This window comes from Otolemur garnettii, unplaced genomic scaffold (assembly GCF_000181295.1).
Source record: "Otolemur garnettii isolate 467f Iridium unplaced genomic scaffold, OtoGar3 scaffold00024, whole genome shotgun sequence".
Taxonomy (NCBI): Eukaryota; Metazoa; Chordata; class Mammalia; order Primates; family Galagidae; genus Otolemur; species Otolemur garnettii.
In genome coordinates, this window is record NW_003852419.1 from 9,863,369 (window position 1) to 9,881,643 (window position 18,275).

Below are 18,275 nucleotides of genomic sequence, written 5' to 3' on the forward strand. Positions count from 1 at the left end.
AAGATCCACCTTATTCGATTGCCCAAAATAACTCAGCATTTTTCAGCTATATCTATAAAGACAATAAAAAGTTATGGAATCATAGAGTATACTAAATTTATATATTTAGAATTAATCAAAGCAAGGTCAAACTATGAAAATTCTGTCAAGTAGTTCTAAGATATTTCTCTCTCGCAAAAGAAAAATTTCTGAGAAGAGGTCAATACATTTGTTAAGACATGGCCTTTGGAAAAACCATTTAAATACTCTGTAGTGAGAACTTTATATTAAGACACTGTATCTTGACAGGTCAGGGATGTAAGGTCATATTTCTGAGTTGAAGATTAATTAATTAGATTTCTTTTATTAAACATTTTGGTAGGAAGTTTCAAGGTGAGAATTTTGTATTGGAATTCTAAATTTGAGAAATACTTAAATTTTATAATTGAGCCCTAATAACCAGAACACATAATCCATATTTTCATGTGTATGTTAAGGGTGGGGGCAACACAAAGTGCTTTTTTGCTCTAGGGTTTTATGATTACTCATGTAATGATACTAAAGCATAAGTAAACCTAGGCTTAATGGTATTTTATTTCCTTAACATTTTCTAATTTAATGAAAGCCTCCATCATGTTATGGGTTTCTCATATTAATTCCTACAAATAGGAGGCACAGGTATCATGCTTTTCTGTTCACTTTCAATTCCATGTTACCTTTGGGGATGAACAAACGGCTGAGATCCTGGCATACAGGACGACTCAGTAAAGATTTATTGAACCATAGATGACACAAATCTTAATAATAATAACATTAACAATGACTTATATGCATTGAGGGTTTACTCTGTGCATTAATTAATTCTTGGATTAAGAACCACTAATTTATATATTGTTTTGACATGTATGTGCCATTTTGTCACAGCAGTTTGACATTAAGGATATTTTGAAAAAGTTTATAAGAAAAGGAAAAATTGACTACGTTTTCAAGCACTTAATCTATTGTTGAAATATTATTGACTAATTATGGGTTCATTATCCCATCACATCCTTGAGTCTCCCGGGATCCCCATATTCCTTGCAGGGCTGGGCTAGGGACGTGGCAGGCAGTAATGAAGTCAAGTTGATAACATGGGAATTGCTGATGTCCCAAAATGAGGTGAGGTTCAGGAATAGTTTTTCCACACATTATTTCATGATCTAAAATGAATCTATTCAATGAATCTATTCAATTAGGTTACTAAAGCTAAGGAAAAACATAATTAGCAGAACATGAGTCATTCTGAGATAGAAAATTAATTAGCACTTTTATAAAAGACAATTGTTAAGCAATTTTGTTTGTATATATGTTGTTGGGGTCATTTGTATTTTCTGGCCCAAACCTATGGAAATTTGATTAAAATAGGTGAGAAGCATTTCATTAGATATAATTAGATATAAACTAGAGTCCTTTTTTGAGTCACAATATGCTTTTTAAATTTGACCTTTGCTGACATATAATTTCTGTCTACAATATCTCTTATTAAATTTGTTCTGCAAATTTCTTTGAAAAGTAAGAAGGTCCAAACTTTTCCCAAAGACACAAAAGACAATGGAACAAAATAGAGAATTCAAAACAGTCCTAGAAAGTATGCAATTTTTTTTACAACAGTATCAAAAGAAAACAAATGTAAGAAAGCCTTTTTAACAAATGGTGATGGAGTAACTGAACATACAAGGTGGGGACATTGACTTAAGTCACAATATAAAAACAATTTAAATCAACATGCATAATTATATTTGAGTGTAACATATAAAACTATAAGAATTTTATGGGAAAAAACATGAAAGAAAATCTTCGAGGTCTAGGGCTATTGTAAAAGATCTTAGTCTTGATAATGAAAGCACAGTAAATAAAACTAAAAGTGATAAATTAGAGTTGGAAATTAAAACAGTTTGCTTTGCCAAATAATCTGGTAAGGAAGATGAAAAGACCAGATGAAGATGGAGAGAACATACTTGCAAATCATATATCTGATTTGTAAAGGGCTAGTATCTAGAAGGTATAAGGAACTTTCAATGCTCAACAGTAAATGAAAAACCTAACTACAAAATGAGCAAAGGTCATGGAAAGAAATATCACTGAAGGATATATAGAGATATCACATAGCACATGAAAACACATTCAACTACATTAAGTTTTCAGAAAATGCAAATTAAAACCACAATGAGATAATACTGCACACCTATAAAAATGGCTAAAATAAAAAATAATGATAACATCAAAGAAATGGTATTACTAACAGGTGAGAATGTGTAGAAAATAGATCTTTTATATGTTGATTGTGGGAGTGTGAACTGGTAAACTACTCTCCAAAACAGTTTGGCAGTTTCTTAAAAATGCAGCATATACATAATTAATATACAAGGTAGAAATTTTCCTGGACATTTATCACAGAGAAATGAAAATCCGAACATGGATATTGAGAGGTGTTTTATTTTTAATAGCCCCTAAACGAAACTAGCACAATGTTCTTCAACTGGTGAATTGTACCCAAACTGATACATCCATACCGCGCAACACTTCATCAATAAAAAGAAACAAATTGGTGATACATGCAATAACCTCGATAAATCTCCAGGGAATTGTGCTGAGTTACAAAAACAAGTCCCATAGGACTTCATAGTTCCATTTTCTTACGCTATTCATGAAATGATAAATTTAAAATTTATTCATTTAAGAGCAGATTAGTTGTTGCCAGGTTTAAGGACAACATGAGATAAAAAGAAAGTGAATATCATTATAAAGAGCAGCAAAGGGATGCTAGTTTTGATGAAAATGCTCTGCAGCTTGACTCTGTCAATGTGTAACCCATTTGTGCTCCTTAGTTTTACACAGCGTTGCCATTAGGATTTAAACAATTAAAGACTACATGGTATCTCTGTATTATTTCCTACAATTTAATTTAGATTTTATAATTATCTCAATATAAAAGGTTTAATTAAAATAGTAAAAAAGTATAAGTGCTAAACTATTTCAAGTGAGTTTGACTAGTTATATTAATGTCAGAACATTGATTATAGGAAAGAAATATAACCAGTGGTAGAGAATGTCAGTTCATAAACATAAAATGGCTCATTCACCAAAAAGGCATTAAAAATTATAAATATTTATGTACCAAGTAATAGAACTTTAATGCACGTGAAGCCAAAAGTGCTGGAATTAAAAAGAGAAATAAACATTCCAAAATTGCAATCAGAGATTTCAATTATCTTTTCTTAATACTCCATGGAATGTGTAGACAGAAAATCAGTAAGCTCATAGACAATTTAATCAATATTTCCAAATAGCATGGCTACTTGATATTGATAGAAGACACCACCCAATGACAGTAGAATACAGATTATTTTCATATTCTTTACAAATGTCTATGTAACATTTATCAAGGCAGGATATCTTGAATGTAAAACAAGTTTATACAAATTTAAAATGATTAAAATGGCATAAAATAATTAAAAATCAATGAGAGAAAAATATCTGGAAGATCTCTAAATATTTGGAAGCTAAATAACAAGTTTTAAATGTTCTATGTGTCAAAGACAAAATCAAAACTGAAATTGTAAAGTATTTTTCACTAAATATGGAAATACAGCATGTGAAATGCATAGACTACTACTAGATCATTACTTAGGGTTATATCTATAGCAGTAAATCCCAATAGTACAGGTAAAGAAAAGTTTTCAATCAATATAGCATTGGCATAAAGATAGACAAATAGATCAATAGAACAGAATAGAGTTTAGAAATAGACCCACACATATATATAGGACAGTGATTTATAACACAGATGCTGAAACAATTCAGTGGAGATTGGGCTTATTTTCAACAAATAATGGGAGGATCAATGTTTATTCACAGGCATAAAAATAACTCACATCATTGATTAAAATGAATTAAAATGAAGCATAAACCTAAATTTGAAACCTGAAATCATAAAATGTTCAGAAGAAAACATAAAAAAACCTCTCTGTAACCTTAAAATAAGAAATGTTTTTGATACTATACATAAAAGAACAAATTGCTAAATTTCTATTCAATAAAAGTTAAGATTCTTTAAGTTAATAGAATAAAAGGAAACTCACAGAGTAGGAAAAACTACTTCCACTGTGTATATCTGGGAGAGAAATATTTAGAATATGGACAGAACTCTCAAAGCTCAGTGGTAGTGAACTAATAACCCAACTGAACGACATGGGCAAAGATTGAACAGACAATTTACCAGACAAGACGTACTGATGTACAGACTATATTTAAGAACAATGTACGGTGTATTGTCTGCTTTAAAATTGCTAAGAGAAGGGTTTTTTTTCCTTATTCAGAGCAGAGCATCGTTTATGCAAATCACACCTAGCACCAGCATGCAATTGTAAGGATTAAATATATCTCAGTGAAAGTATCAGCAGAAGGTACATTAAGTGTGTCTGAGTGGCTATCCATGATTGAGAGAAGGGGTGGGAGATATAAAGCGGGTAGAATAAAACAAGAGGCTCAAAATGAAGAGTTGACACAGCATTCTAAAACCTGGGAAATATGACATACCCAAAGCTATTCCCTGATAAGTTCACCTTCTCCCCACCCCATTTTTCCAGATGATCCCATCCTCTCCTGGGCTTCAACTGTCAGTTCCTAAGATACCCCAAGTTGTGGTGTCCACTACAGCCCTCGATCCTGTAGTTCAGACATGGACAACCGACTGCCTTGTGGGTAGCCCCTCCTGGATGACTCTTAGGCAGATGTGCACTCCACGTCCACACTATATGTTGAATCACAACCTCTGGACCTGTAGGGCTTCCCTGGGTCCAGCTGCTTGCTGTCCTTGGTGCTGACCATAACATATGTACTTCCATTTGTGTCCAGCTACCTGCTGTCCTTGGTGCTGACCATACCCTATGTACTTCCATTTGTGTCCAGCTACCTGCTGTCCTTGGTGCTGACCATACCCTATGTACTTCCTGTTGTGTCCAGCCTCCTGCTGTCCTTGGTGCTGACCATACCCTATGTGCCTCCTCTTGTGTCCAGCCTCCTGCTATCCTTGGTGCTGAATCTTATATCCTAGCACTTCTCCGTGTTCAGCTGCCTGCTGACCTTGGTGCTGAATGGTTAAACTCAACGGGCAGCCCCATGGTTTCACAGGCAGAAGTAAAGGTACTTATCCTGTGACTCGGGCACAGGCTGGCAGGTGGTGCCAGGTGCTGAGGCCAGGCCTGGGCCTAATGTGCTCAGGTGGCCTCCATGTTGGTGAATAAATGAATGCATCATGATGTCTGGCACATGATGAGCATTTTCTATGGCCCTGTGCTGAGTATCTTAACTCCTTCAAAGCATCCCAGAGCCCTGGGAGGTGGGTGCTAATGGGATACCATCTCACAGAGGTTACTGCAGCTAGTGGAAGTTAAGCTCTCTCCCCACATCCACAGTGGTGGGATCAGAATCCAGCCCACTGGGTAGGTCCAGAGTCCATGCTCTTGCCTGCTGAAAAGGACAGTAGAAAATATGCCTGAGAATCTCAAGGTCTCTGGCTCTATCAGATGCTTCCCTTTCTTCCTTCCTGCTCCCTACTGGGCCCGGGACAGTGCTGGGTTCTGCTGACCCCCAGACTCACTTCTGCTTCTGATTCATGATAACCTCAATGTTCAGAAGGCAGTTTGTCCATGACAGAAACCCAGAGAGCCATGTCAGTATAGAGTATCCTAGGGTCTGGAGATCACTGTGGTGGGAGGGCCGACATCCCTTGTGCAGGTCCATGATAATGAACTCAAGAGCCCACTCATGTGGGCTCCCACTGAGCTCCATGTAGGCTATATGTCCGCCACTTGGGCAATAGTGGAAGGTGAAGCCATAGTCCATCAGGGTCATCTAATTCAGATACCCTGGATCACAAAGATATTCTCAGCTGTCACATTGCCTTGGACATATTCATTCTCATGGAGGAACTCCAGGGCATCCAGCAGCCAGCAGGCCACCTGGAGCACAGACCTCTCTGACATCACATCCTTCAGGCTGTCATCCTGGGATGACTGAAGGCTCCACCCCAGGCTGGGGAACAACAAGAACTTGTAGTTGTCCTGGTGAACACCAAAGCCCATGTAGTTGGGGATGGCAGTAGGGCAGTCAAGTAAAGCATCTTCCACTTGCTGGCTTGCAGCCCACTGGAAGAAGTTCTGCTCATTGAACAAGCGCCCATCCTTGGATGGATCCTCACATCCAATTTGAGCGAGAAATTTTGTTTCTGGGGACCTGACTCACAGGTGAGCACAGAGGTGGGCTAAGCTTCCTAGAGAATTCCCTGGTCTCTCCTGGTCTTGGATGCTTCTACTGCTGCCCACTCTTGTCCATCGGTACCATTCCTGTGGGCAAAGCCTCAAGCAAGGTGGTCACCTGGCTCTGCTTCAGTATCTAAGTGTTTGCCTGGTCATTTATGGGCTGCTATGGGGACCATTTCTCTCTCAGGAGAAGTTTCAGAACTGGAGTTCAGCTCTCTCCTGGAGGATTTATGGGGTCACAGTTTGGCCTTTGATTTACTGGGCTGAAAACTCCATCTTAATCTAGACAGCCCCATGGAAATTTGCACTGAGTAGCTAAGATAAGACATTTTGAGTGTTTTCACCAAAAAATATGGTAAACATAGGAGGTAATGCATATGTTAATTAGCTTGATTTTGTTAGCCTTTCCACCATATATGCATGTATCAAAACACTGTATCACACACCAAAAATATGCATAATTTTTATTTGTGGATTTAAAAAAGAAAAAAGAGAAGTAAAAGAAAACTTATTTTCATCTTCTTTCCGCAATTATTTTATATATTGTTACATATTTCAAAACTTATAAATTATACACTTTAAATACATTCCTTTTGTTGTGTATTAATTTTATATAAATAAATCCATTAAATTATGTGTTATTGGTCTAGTTGTAGATACATTTTAAAAAGGAAGTAGACATTTGTAGTTTAGATATGTTTTCTTCATTGTGCTTTATGGTTTCACAAAAACCATAAGTTGTAAAATGTATTCTTATAAGGTACCTCAGATATACATTCCTTTGCTTCCAGAAGCTTGAACATCCAAACTTACACAAAAATCATAAGTTGTAAAATGTATTCTTATAAGGGACCTCAGATATACATTCCTTTGCTTTCAGAAGCTTGAACATCCAAACTTTCCAGAATAAATGACATTATGGTCCCTGAACTGAGATTTCTGGAGCTGAGAGTCCTCGACCTTTCTTGTTTTTAAAGTCAATAATGCTTATTTATACCTTTTCATTTTTGCTATAAGTCTATTTCTTATATCTCAGTTTGAATTTTAATATCACCTATGTTAATTATTTACTTTTATATGGTAATTGTTGTCCATTTTCATTGTTCTTTAAATGGAACACATTATTCTTAGTAAGGCATCAAAAGCATGGAGAAGCAAGAACCTATGTACTCAATTCTGATATGAGGACAATTAATGACATAGTACATGGTGGGCAGTTGGGAGAGCAGAGAAAGGGAATGAGGGAGGGGATGAGGAGTGTTGGTGTGTGGCACAACTTTTGGGGGCAGGACACAACTATAAGAGAGACTTTACCTAACAAATGTAATCAATGTAACCTGGTTCTTTGTCAATGAACCCCTAACAATAAAAAAAAGAAATAATCCAGTCATTTTAAATACTATACATCATGATGTAAATTGTATAATAAAACATGATAATGAATTATTTTGGGAATGAGGGAAAATTTTAGGTCTTCAAAGTACCAAAATTTCTGTTTTTCTTTCTTTCCTTAATATTATATTCCCTTGAGTTTATTGCTTGTAAAATTATCATTTTTAATCAAAGTAAATATGTTATTTCACTGTATCATAAATATTCTTTATTAAAGTACCAAGCTTATAGATAGTTTCTTACCCCATTTGTTTTACTATAAGGAAACATCAGAGGCTAGGTAATTAATGAAGAAAAGAAGTTCATCTCACTCTTCTTCTCCAGGCCATCCAAGGAGCATGGTGCTAGCATGGCTTTTAGTGAGGACCTTAGGCTATTTCCATTCATGGTGGAAGGTAGGAAGGGGAGCAGCTTGTGTAGGGATTGCCTGACTAGAGAAGAAGCAAGAAACTAAGGAGAAGTCAGGCTCTTTTTTACAACCAGCTATCAAAAAACGTAGCAGAGTGAGAATTCATTCATTACCATGATGAGGGCATTACCCCATTCATGAGGAATTTGTTCCATAACCCAAATACCTCTCATTAGGCCCCACCTTTAACACTGGGGATCCAATTCCAATGTGAATTTTGAGGGGTGCACATACATTGATACTATAGCACTAAGCATTCAGAAAACTCACATTTGTAAGAATTTTCACAGTATCATGTGTATATCATTATTTGTATGCCATTTATGTACATATGTAATTATATATAGATGATGATCTATTGAAGAGAGAAGGGTCAGAGGAGTGAAAATCTACAGAAATCTTACAAACAAGATATTTGGCACTAATGTCTTCTGAAAGTTGTCAATGCAGCTCTAAAGGAATGTAAGCTATAATATTCCAGTAGAATAGATGTATGAGTAGAAATTTTATTTTGGTATGAGTTATATATTTTGTATTATCATATATTCCTAGAGCTTATGGAACACTATGTTTTAACCTTGTGCTTATTTATAAATGATATATATCAGTAATATTTGAATTTGACTTACTTCCTTCTTGCACTGCTTTAGATAAATATAGATAGATAAATATCCATACAGTAAAAAAACAACTAAGATAATTAATTGGACTTTTCTAACATCAACTTCCAAGTCATCAAAATAAGATATTTTTCTAGTAAGGAAAGAAAGAAAGAAATGGATGAATTCCTCACTATCTAACTGAACAGATGCATGGATGGTTCAAAGAAAGAATGCTAAATTGATATGAGTTAGAAGGTAGGGAAGCAAATGTGAATGTGAAATAACTGAAATTCTCATAAACGGTACTGCCATTTTGGTAAGATAAGATTGTGGCTTTATCTTTGTCTTAAGGACTTTAAGTACCTTACCCAATTATTTACTTCAACAGTAAATAACTTTAAGTAACTTCTTTCTGCACTTCTCTATATAAATATAAATTCATTAAAAAGGCAACTATAAATCAATTTCAATTTGAATTCTTCTTTTTTTTTTTAGATAAGAGTCTCACTATGTCACCCTCAGTAGAGTGCTATGGTGTCACAGCCCACAGCAACCTTAAACACTTGGGCTTAAGCAATTCTCTTGCCTCAGCCTACCAAGTAGCTGGGACCATAGGGTGTCCACCACAATGCCTGGCTATTTTCTTTATTGTAGTTGTAATTGTTATTTGGCAGGCCTGGGCTTGGTGTATGTGGCTGGCACCCTAGCCACTGAGCTATAGGCACTCCAAACCCCAATTTGAATTCTTAAATAAGTGTTCAAGTCACCCTAATGTAAGTTTTCTCAAATAAATACAAAAACAAATACATAGAAAGAAGATTCTATTGAAAATTCAAATAAACAGACCCCAGTAGTGAGCACTTGAAAGTCAGAGTGTTCATGATCACTTATCACTCTGTCTCAAAAATTCATGACATTGTTGTTATTCAATTTATTTTTACCAAGATCACTAGGTAGTCCTGAAGACCTATGTGGCATGTTTGACAATATGGACAGAACTTGACATTTGTACTTATTAGTGGGTGGAAGGATCCTGTGACACATTTGTCTCTGTAAAGAGAGCTAAGGCTTCATTCATAAGCAATCTATGTTGTTCTCAGTTTTACTTATAGTTTGCCCTGAGAAGGCTGAGCTACATTATTATTTATGGGAAGAGTGAAGTGAGACAATAAGTGTGTGTGTGTGTGTGTGTGTGTGAGTGTGAGAGAGAGAGAGAGAAAGATAAATCAATGTTAAAAATCTGAAAAGTAAATAATATCAGATACTATCATCACTGTAATCTGTCACTTCAATTTTGTGCCTTTAGTTAATATCTGTACATCTGCAGATATGGAAAAGAAATGAGAAGGTCCAGATAACAATTCCAAAGTATTTGATAATGAGGATATGACTTGATAGCTCTCAGACTGCACATAAAGGGCTTTAAGTACCTTACCCAACCTTGCCAACAGCTGGGCCTGTACCCCTAGCTCATTTCCTGGAGGACGGTAGTACAATAAAGTTCTTTCTATGCCCACCTAATCTCTGCTAGGAGGGAGGACAGGCTGCCAGCAATATCTGACTGAAGCCTGCGGTGAAAGAAGATAGGGACCATACGTTGAAGACTGCTTTTGTATGGGTTAGAAATTTTCAAAAATAATTTTTGAGAAACGAATTATGGTTCTTTTATGTTGATTAAATTGAGTTCTCTGTAGATCCTACTTATCAAGCTTTTGTCCAATACATTATAGGCAAATATCTTTTCCTATTCTGATGACTGTCTATTTGCTTTGGTTGTTGTCTCCTTAATTCAGTGGTTCTCAACCTTCCTAATACTGCGACCCTTTAATACAGTTCCTCATGTTGTGGTGACCCCTAACCATAAAATTATGAAGTAGCAACAAATATAATTTTATAGTTGGGGGTCACCACAATATGAGGAACTGTATTAAAGGGTCGTGGCATTAGGAAGGTTGAAAACCACTGCCTTAGCTGTACAGAAGCTATTTGGTTTAATTGAGTTCCATTTGTTTATTTTTGTTATTGCAATTGCCATGGAAGTCTTCTTCATAAAGTCTTTCCCCAGGCCAATGTCTTCAAGTGTGTTCCCCACACTGTCTTTGAGGAGTTTTATTTTTTCATGGCTTAGATTTAGATCTTTTATCCATCTTGAATCAATTTTGTGAGTGGAGAAAGATGCGGTCAGTTTCAGTCTTTTACATGTGGTTATCCAGTTCTCCCATCTCCATTTATTAAATAGGGATTCTTCTCCCCAGTGTATGTTTTTGTTTGGCTTATCAAAGATTAGGTGGCTAAAATATGTTAGTTTCACCTTATGGTTTTCTATTTGGTTCTAGATGTCTATGTCTCTATTTTTGTGCCAGTACCATGCTGTTTTGAACAGAATGGTCTGGTACCATGTTTCCCCCAAAATAAGACCTACCCAAAAAATAAGCCCTTGCAGGATTTCTATGCATTTGTTAAATATAAGTCCTACTCCTACAGTAAGATCAGTGATGGGCATGGCTATGCAGCGTATCTGCATAGCCACACCATGCATTTTGGTGCAGAGAGGAAGACATCCCCTGAAAATAAGCCCTCGTGTGTCTCCTTGAGAACAAATAAATATAAGACAGTATCTTATTTGGGGGAAACATGGTAGTATAGCCTAACGTCTGGTAGGCTGATGTCCCCAGCTTTGTTTTTATTACTAAGAATTGCCTTAGCTGTATGGTTTTTTTTTTTTTTCTGGTTCCATACAAAATGAAGAATTATTTTTTCCAAGTCTTGAAAGAATGATGTTGGTATTTTAATGGGGATGACATTAAATCTGTACATTGCTTTAGGAAGTACAGACATTTTAACAATGTTGATTCTTCCCAGCCATGAACATGGTATGTTCTTCCATTTGTCAATATCTTCTGCTATTTCTTTTCTTAGGGTTTTGTAATTTTCTTTATCGAGGTACTTCACCTCTTGTGTTAGATATATTTCTCAGTATTTCATTTACTTTTAAACTGCTGTGAAGGGGATTGTGTCCTTAATTAGCTTTTCATCCTGGGTGTTAATAGTGTATACAAAGGCTACTGACTTGTGGACTTTGATTTTATATCCTGAGACTTGAATAGAACCTTCTCTAAAGAAGATAGATGAAAAGATAGGTGAAGATAGGCTAAAAAGCATATGAAAAAATGTTCATCATCCCTAATTATCAGAGAAATGCTAATCAAATCCACCCTAGTGAGAATGTCACACATCACAAAGTCTCAAAGCTATACATGCTGGCATGGATATGGAGAGAAGGGAACACTTCTACCTTGCTGGTGGGACTGCAAAGTAATACAACCTTTTTGGAAGGAAGTATGGAGAATCCTCAGAGAACTCAAACTAGTTCTCCCATTTGATCCTCCAATTCCATTACTGGGCATCTACTCAGAAGAAAAAACTCCTTTTATCATAAGGACAGTTGCACTAGATTGTTTATCGCAGCTCAATTTATAAATGCCCTCCAACCCACGAATGTATTAACAAGTTGTGATATATATACACACACACACACACACACACACACCCCCCCATGGAATACTATTCAGCCACTAAAAAACATAGAGACTTTACATCTTTTATATTAAACTGAATGAAAGTGGAACACATTATACTTAGTAAAGTATCACAAGAATGGAGAAGCAAGAATCCTATTTACTCAATTCTGAAATGAGGACAATTGATGACCTAGTACACAGTGCGGAGTGGGGGAATAGGGGTACAGGGTGAAATAAAGTGGGAGAGGGGTGGCAGGTCACAGGGTGTGATATACCTCTTGGGGGTGGGACATAATTATAAGAAAGACTTTACCTAACAAATGCAACTAGTGTAACCTGGTTCTTTTTACTGTTAAGAATCCCCAACAATTAAAAAAATTGAAATATCACCGAAACAAATTTAAAAAAGAAAAATGAATTTTGATTGTCATTATAAAAATCATGTGTAAAATCATAGTGACTAACATATGTTGGAAACCAATTTTCTGACATGCTTCACTCTAAACAGTTTTCATGTGATGACTCATTCTATCCTACCAACAACCCAGTTAGGGTAATGCCATTATCTTCATTTTAAAGATAAGAAAAAAAGGAGCAATTAATGAACATGAATTTGAACCCCAGATTTGAACCCAGTCTTACTCTGCTCAAGGATCTCTCAAGCAACACCCTGAGAAAAGAAGTAAAAATGAAGAAGCAAGCAAATGAAGAAATGAAGGCAAAATGCTTTTTTTTCACTTTAAATATAGAATATGTTTAAATATTTCACAATATAGAAATTCAACAAAAAGTCTTACCAAATAGTATTTTGTTATTAATAAGCAGAAATGTTATCAAAAGTCCTGATACACAAATAATTTGTAACAAAAATTAAATTTTTTGGCAACTTTTAAGTTTCTATTTATTTACAATGTCAGAGATAAATACATTTAAAATAAATTAAGCATTTCCATTGTTATTATAATATCATGGACCACACTGGTTTATATATTCTGACCTGTGAGACAGAATGAACACTATTTTAGTGCTCCATTTTGTTTTTACACTATAAATAAAGGGTTCAGTGAGGATTCCTTCTTGGGGATAGCATTGAAAGGGCCTCTTAGATGCCAGAATTTTTAAAGACAAATGTATGTCCCAGAGCATAATAATTAATTCATTCAACACATATTGGTTGTGTGTCCACTGTGCTCTAGGCCCTAACGGTACAATGATGAGTTAAATTGACACAGTCACTTCCTAAAAGAAACTGTACCCTCTGCTATAACCTAAAGAGAGAAGTAACCTCCACACAATACCTTTTCAGTAGAAAAAGGAGAAAACTGAGGGAAAAGGACATTTATTAAAAATTCAGCTGCTTGCTATTCTTAACACCTCAATTTGAAACAAACAGTAAGTACTTGTTGGTGAGAACTCACTGAAGGAAGATTAAGTGGCTTTTTCCAAAGTCACACATTTGGTTAATGGTCATGGCAACAAAGGAGACTGGTCTGCTGATCCTAAGATCAATACTCTTTTTCTTGGTTTACCCTATTGCTTAGTGAACTAGGGAAGATTTTAAAAATATTAGCCCATTATGATTAGTATTATATTAACATTAATATAATATTAGCCCATTATATTTAAAGCACAGTGGCATTCATACATTCTATCTCTAGGAATATCTTTTGAAAATTATCTTTGAAAATTCATTAATCCCAAATAAATGTGTATCTGAAAAAGAAAACTCTAATAAAATGCATAAAAGGAAATATTTTTCACTTCTCTGGCAGGCACAATTTTCTGCGTGGTTCCTTAGCATTAAGAGTCATGAGAGAAAAGAAACCCACTTATTTAATGTTAACAAACATTAATAAGAGTTTTATAGGTGATTATTCTTTGAAGATTGAATTTCATATTGCCAAGATCAAAGCACGCAGCCAGAATGAAACTTGGTCTGTCGCCGAAACTTTAGAATAGATCAAAACTATTGGAAGAAAAATTTTCTCATTAATATCTTTTATTTTTCTTCTCTCCAGAATGTGTAACCATTCTAGGAATCAGAGGCAAGGTAAACTGTGAAAGTGTAGGATATGAGTCCTTGGAGCATAAAAAGATTCTTGTAGGTAAGAAAATGAAATTGAACACAAAATGAGGCTGAGGCAGGCTGTGTCTGAGGCTCCTCTGGGCACATTAGCACTGCAGTGGGGCTTCAAGAGTGACAAGAGTACTCAGTCTCAGACACTTGCCTCTGTCTCACTGCCGCCTCTTTCCTCCCATTTAAGGACCTAAAGTTAACTATTTTTTTTTTTTTTTTTGAGATACCATTACTATGTTGCTCCAGCTCCTCTCAAACTCTGGACTACACACATGCCCCTATGCCTGGCTGAAGTCACTTTTTATCAAACTCCGTGTCCCCAGTTCATATCTTTCTCAAAGGCCAGCTTCTATATTTTACACATTAATGAAATGTAAAGGTTGGTGAAGAAGAGAAAAGCATTTGAAAATTTAGGTCCTAGATATGTGAAAGAACAGTTTAACTATGATTCCAAGTATGGAATTAGGTTTTCACATTTATGTTTCTATGTCAAAGCATCAGTAAATCTATGGCAGAATTCAGCCCTGGAAGTCTGTGACTTCAAAGGCTATTTAAAGGAAAGCTAAGGGTCATCATCTATCTGTATTTGCATTTATTCTTTCAGTTCATTATTATACATTAGAAACCGGCACAAGTTAATTTGTATTCATCGTTAAAGTTTAAACAAATATATTTTAATATTTTTCCATGAGTTATTCTGAGCATGGCATAGTTTCGAGTGCTGATTTAACTAACGGTTTCCTTTTAATGCTCCATTTTCCTAGTTTAATTAATAGATCCTCATTTGGAAGAGAGAAGACCTTCTGGCATTTGGAAACTCTTTTGAGTCTGGAATTTGTAAAGTATGACAATCTGGAAAGAGAAAAAGCATAACATATTACAAAATAAATGTCTTCATTGTACTCAGTTGACATTTATGGAGGAATTATTTGGTTTAATTGATAAATAGATGAGAAATCCTAAAATTCACAGAAGTTCATTGCCATTTGTTTTTGTCAAAACATTTGAAATGCTTCTGGATATTTGGAGCTGTAGAGAAAATGTATAAAAGCTGATAATGCTATCTATAGTTAGATTTTGTTGCTAACATGAAAAGCATCAAACTTAAAAAAGATAGATTTTGCTAAAAGTGAAGAGAGAAATGATTTCCATTTTTTTAAATTTAATTATTACTTTTTTTGAGACAGAGTCTCAAGCCGTTGCCCTGGTAGAGTGCTCATGAGGTCACAGCTCACAGCAACCTCGAACTCTTGGGCTTAAGCGATTCTCTTGCCTCAGCCTCTGAAGTAGTTGGGGCTACAAGCCTGATGCCCAGCCATTTTTGTTGTTGTTGATGCAGTTGTCATCATTGTTTTAGCAAGCGTGGGCCGGGTTCAAACCTGATAGCCCCGGTGTACGTGGCCAGTGCCCTACCCACTGAGCTACGGGTGCCACCCGTGATCTCCATTTTTTGTTGTTACATTTTTCTTTTGAAATATTTTTGGAATATAATAATGCAAGAAGCCAAAGTAGAAAAGAAAAGAGATATAAAAATAAAAATTTCAGAAATACTGGGAAAAAAATCTTAAAGAGGAGACATTATCTGTTATGTCAAAATAAGGAGAAAAGCTTCGGACTCAAAGGAAAGGAAAGAGGTGAGTTTGAATGAGCTTAGCCACCTTCCCCGGCACAACTAATGACCAAGTGCAGGGATTAGAGACCACTGCTGACTCAGACTGCAGGAGATTGATGAAATCATGCACTTTCTGCTGCTGAGTCTCAGGAATGACTCTCCCTTCAACACACTCTCTCGTTCTGGCTTCACCAGGTGGTAACAGCGGAGGTGCTGGTAACACCTCAACATGTTACTCTTGAAGAGGAGTAAGGAAATGAAAGTAGGAGCTGGTGTGAGAATACTAACTCATCAGCACCGAATGATGTCAGAGCAAGAGATTTCTTCCATTTCCTACTCTTGCTAACAAGCCAGGCTGGTCTACTCACCCTCCCCACCTCCAGAATTCAGCATGGGCAGAAAGGAATTTACAAAAGAGATTGGACTGAAAAATAGAATGGCAACAAGAGTTGACTATATTTAAAACTCCTGCTTCCTAAGAGATACAGATGGCAACTTTGTTATAGTTAGCTCATCACTGGAGGTTTTTAAATAGTCCTGGTTAAGAATCAACTTATGAACATGGAACCATTAAAATGCAATAAATCTCAACACAACAAATATGCAGTGGGCCAGAAATACAATAGGTAGCTTCACATGCACCCTTAAGGGTAGGCTTAAATAAGTTTAATTTAAATGAAGTTTTGGGGAATGAAGTATTTGAATTGTGTATTTGCCTGTGTTCGTTCTAATGTAAAAAAACCTGATCTGTTATATAATAAATAAAAGTTTTTCCCCTCTTGCAATTCTGTCCAACTTCTTATTTTGATTGCTAAAAATACGTTTAATGCAGCACTAGAATTAGGCTCCTTTACAAAAAAAATCAACCTAATGAGTTTGGTAAAAAAAAAAAAAATCCCACCAAATATTCAAACCAACATATATATAAGATGAAATAATAACCACCAGATATTTTGGGGGGTATTTTTCCTGTGCCAATAAGTTACTACTTAGAAACCTTCCTATAACAAACATATGTTTTTGTGAGGGGATTAACAATGATCTAAGACTAGGAATTCAGGATGGATATGTAATTTCTATTCTCTAAGGAGACAGTAGCTTTCTCAGAGTGACGGGGAAAATGCTGAAATGGCACATCACACAAGCCCGACTCCCCCAGGTGAGGCATCTTTACCTGGTGCTGGAGCAGCTGTCTGAGAGCCCAACCGGTGTGCGTCTCTCCTGCAAGCATCACTATATTTAGAATCCATAGCTAGAGAGCTCAGGGCTCCTCAGGATGGTATTTTAATGTGTCATCACTCGGGACATGCTCGCCCTCCCTCTGCAGCTGCTTCAGCCTCCCTTCGACTTTCACACATCCAAATGGAAAAGAATCAAGAAAAACCCACATTCCAAAGGAACCTGCGGCACCAGTCTCATCTGGAATGTGAGGCTCTGGACCTTGATGCACGTTAACATCTCTCTTGGCTCTCATGCTTAGCAAGGGTTGAATTCTTCTGGCCGCTCTCTGGTCCAACGTACAGCATTGTATTGGGCCCATTGTTCAGTATAAGCCTCAGGGAAGACTATAGGAAAGTCCAGTGGATACTTTTTCATTTTTATGCTAGAATGGGAAATCCTGCCAAATACTAGCTGGGGCCCTGGCGAATAATGATGGAGTATGGGGAAACCCAGGCCTTTTTTCTAGCTATGAAGGTATCTTTGGTGAAGTCTACAGAGACAAAAACAACATTCTCTGTGTGGTGTATACATGTGAATAAAACATCACTAGTATGTCACTGGGATGACAAATCTTTGTGGATAAGGGAAAAATTTTCCCCTGCCTGATAGTTTGATTTTTATCTCTAGAGTCTGTTTAACGAACTTGCATTATTTTATATCCTTTTGGATTTGTATCCCCCAGGACACAGTGTGGATTCAGTGTGGAGGGAATTGATTACCTAGCAGCTTTGTTAATTGATTTAATATGAACTTACCATGCACCTGATTTATGAATTTGTGTGCCTTACTTTACTGTATATAGTGGATATGAGAAAAAAAAAAAAAAGGTGGCAAATGTGTTTCCTAATCCTTAACTAGGGAAACCAGGATATAGGTGACAAGTAATCCTCCCAAACGGGACTTGATAATAACCTGACATATTACTTCTCAGCCTTTTAGCTGAGATCAAGTGTGATAATAACCTGACATAACTAAAATTGCATAGTTAAGTGCTGGTTGGTGGGTCTCAGACAGCGGAATCAATGTAGGCTTACATAATCTTTCATAAGAAAAGATTAAAGAGTAGTAATTTAAACTGCTAGACATAGCATCAGCAAAGATAAAGGGGTAATAGAAGAAAAAGGTGTTCAGTTGGAGCAAAGGGAATAGAGGGCCAGAGA

General features: G+C 36.2%; 1 pseudogene; it reads right to left on the reverse strand.

The window, feature by feature from the left end:
- Window positions 1-5,616: 5,616 nt before the first annotated feature.
- On the reverse strand, window positions 5,617-17,125 carry LOC100960462 (annotated as a pseudogene).
- Between the last annotated feature and the right edge of the window lie 1,150 nt (window positions 17,126-18,275).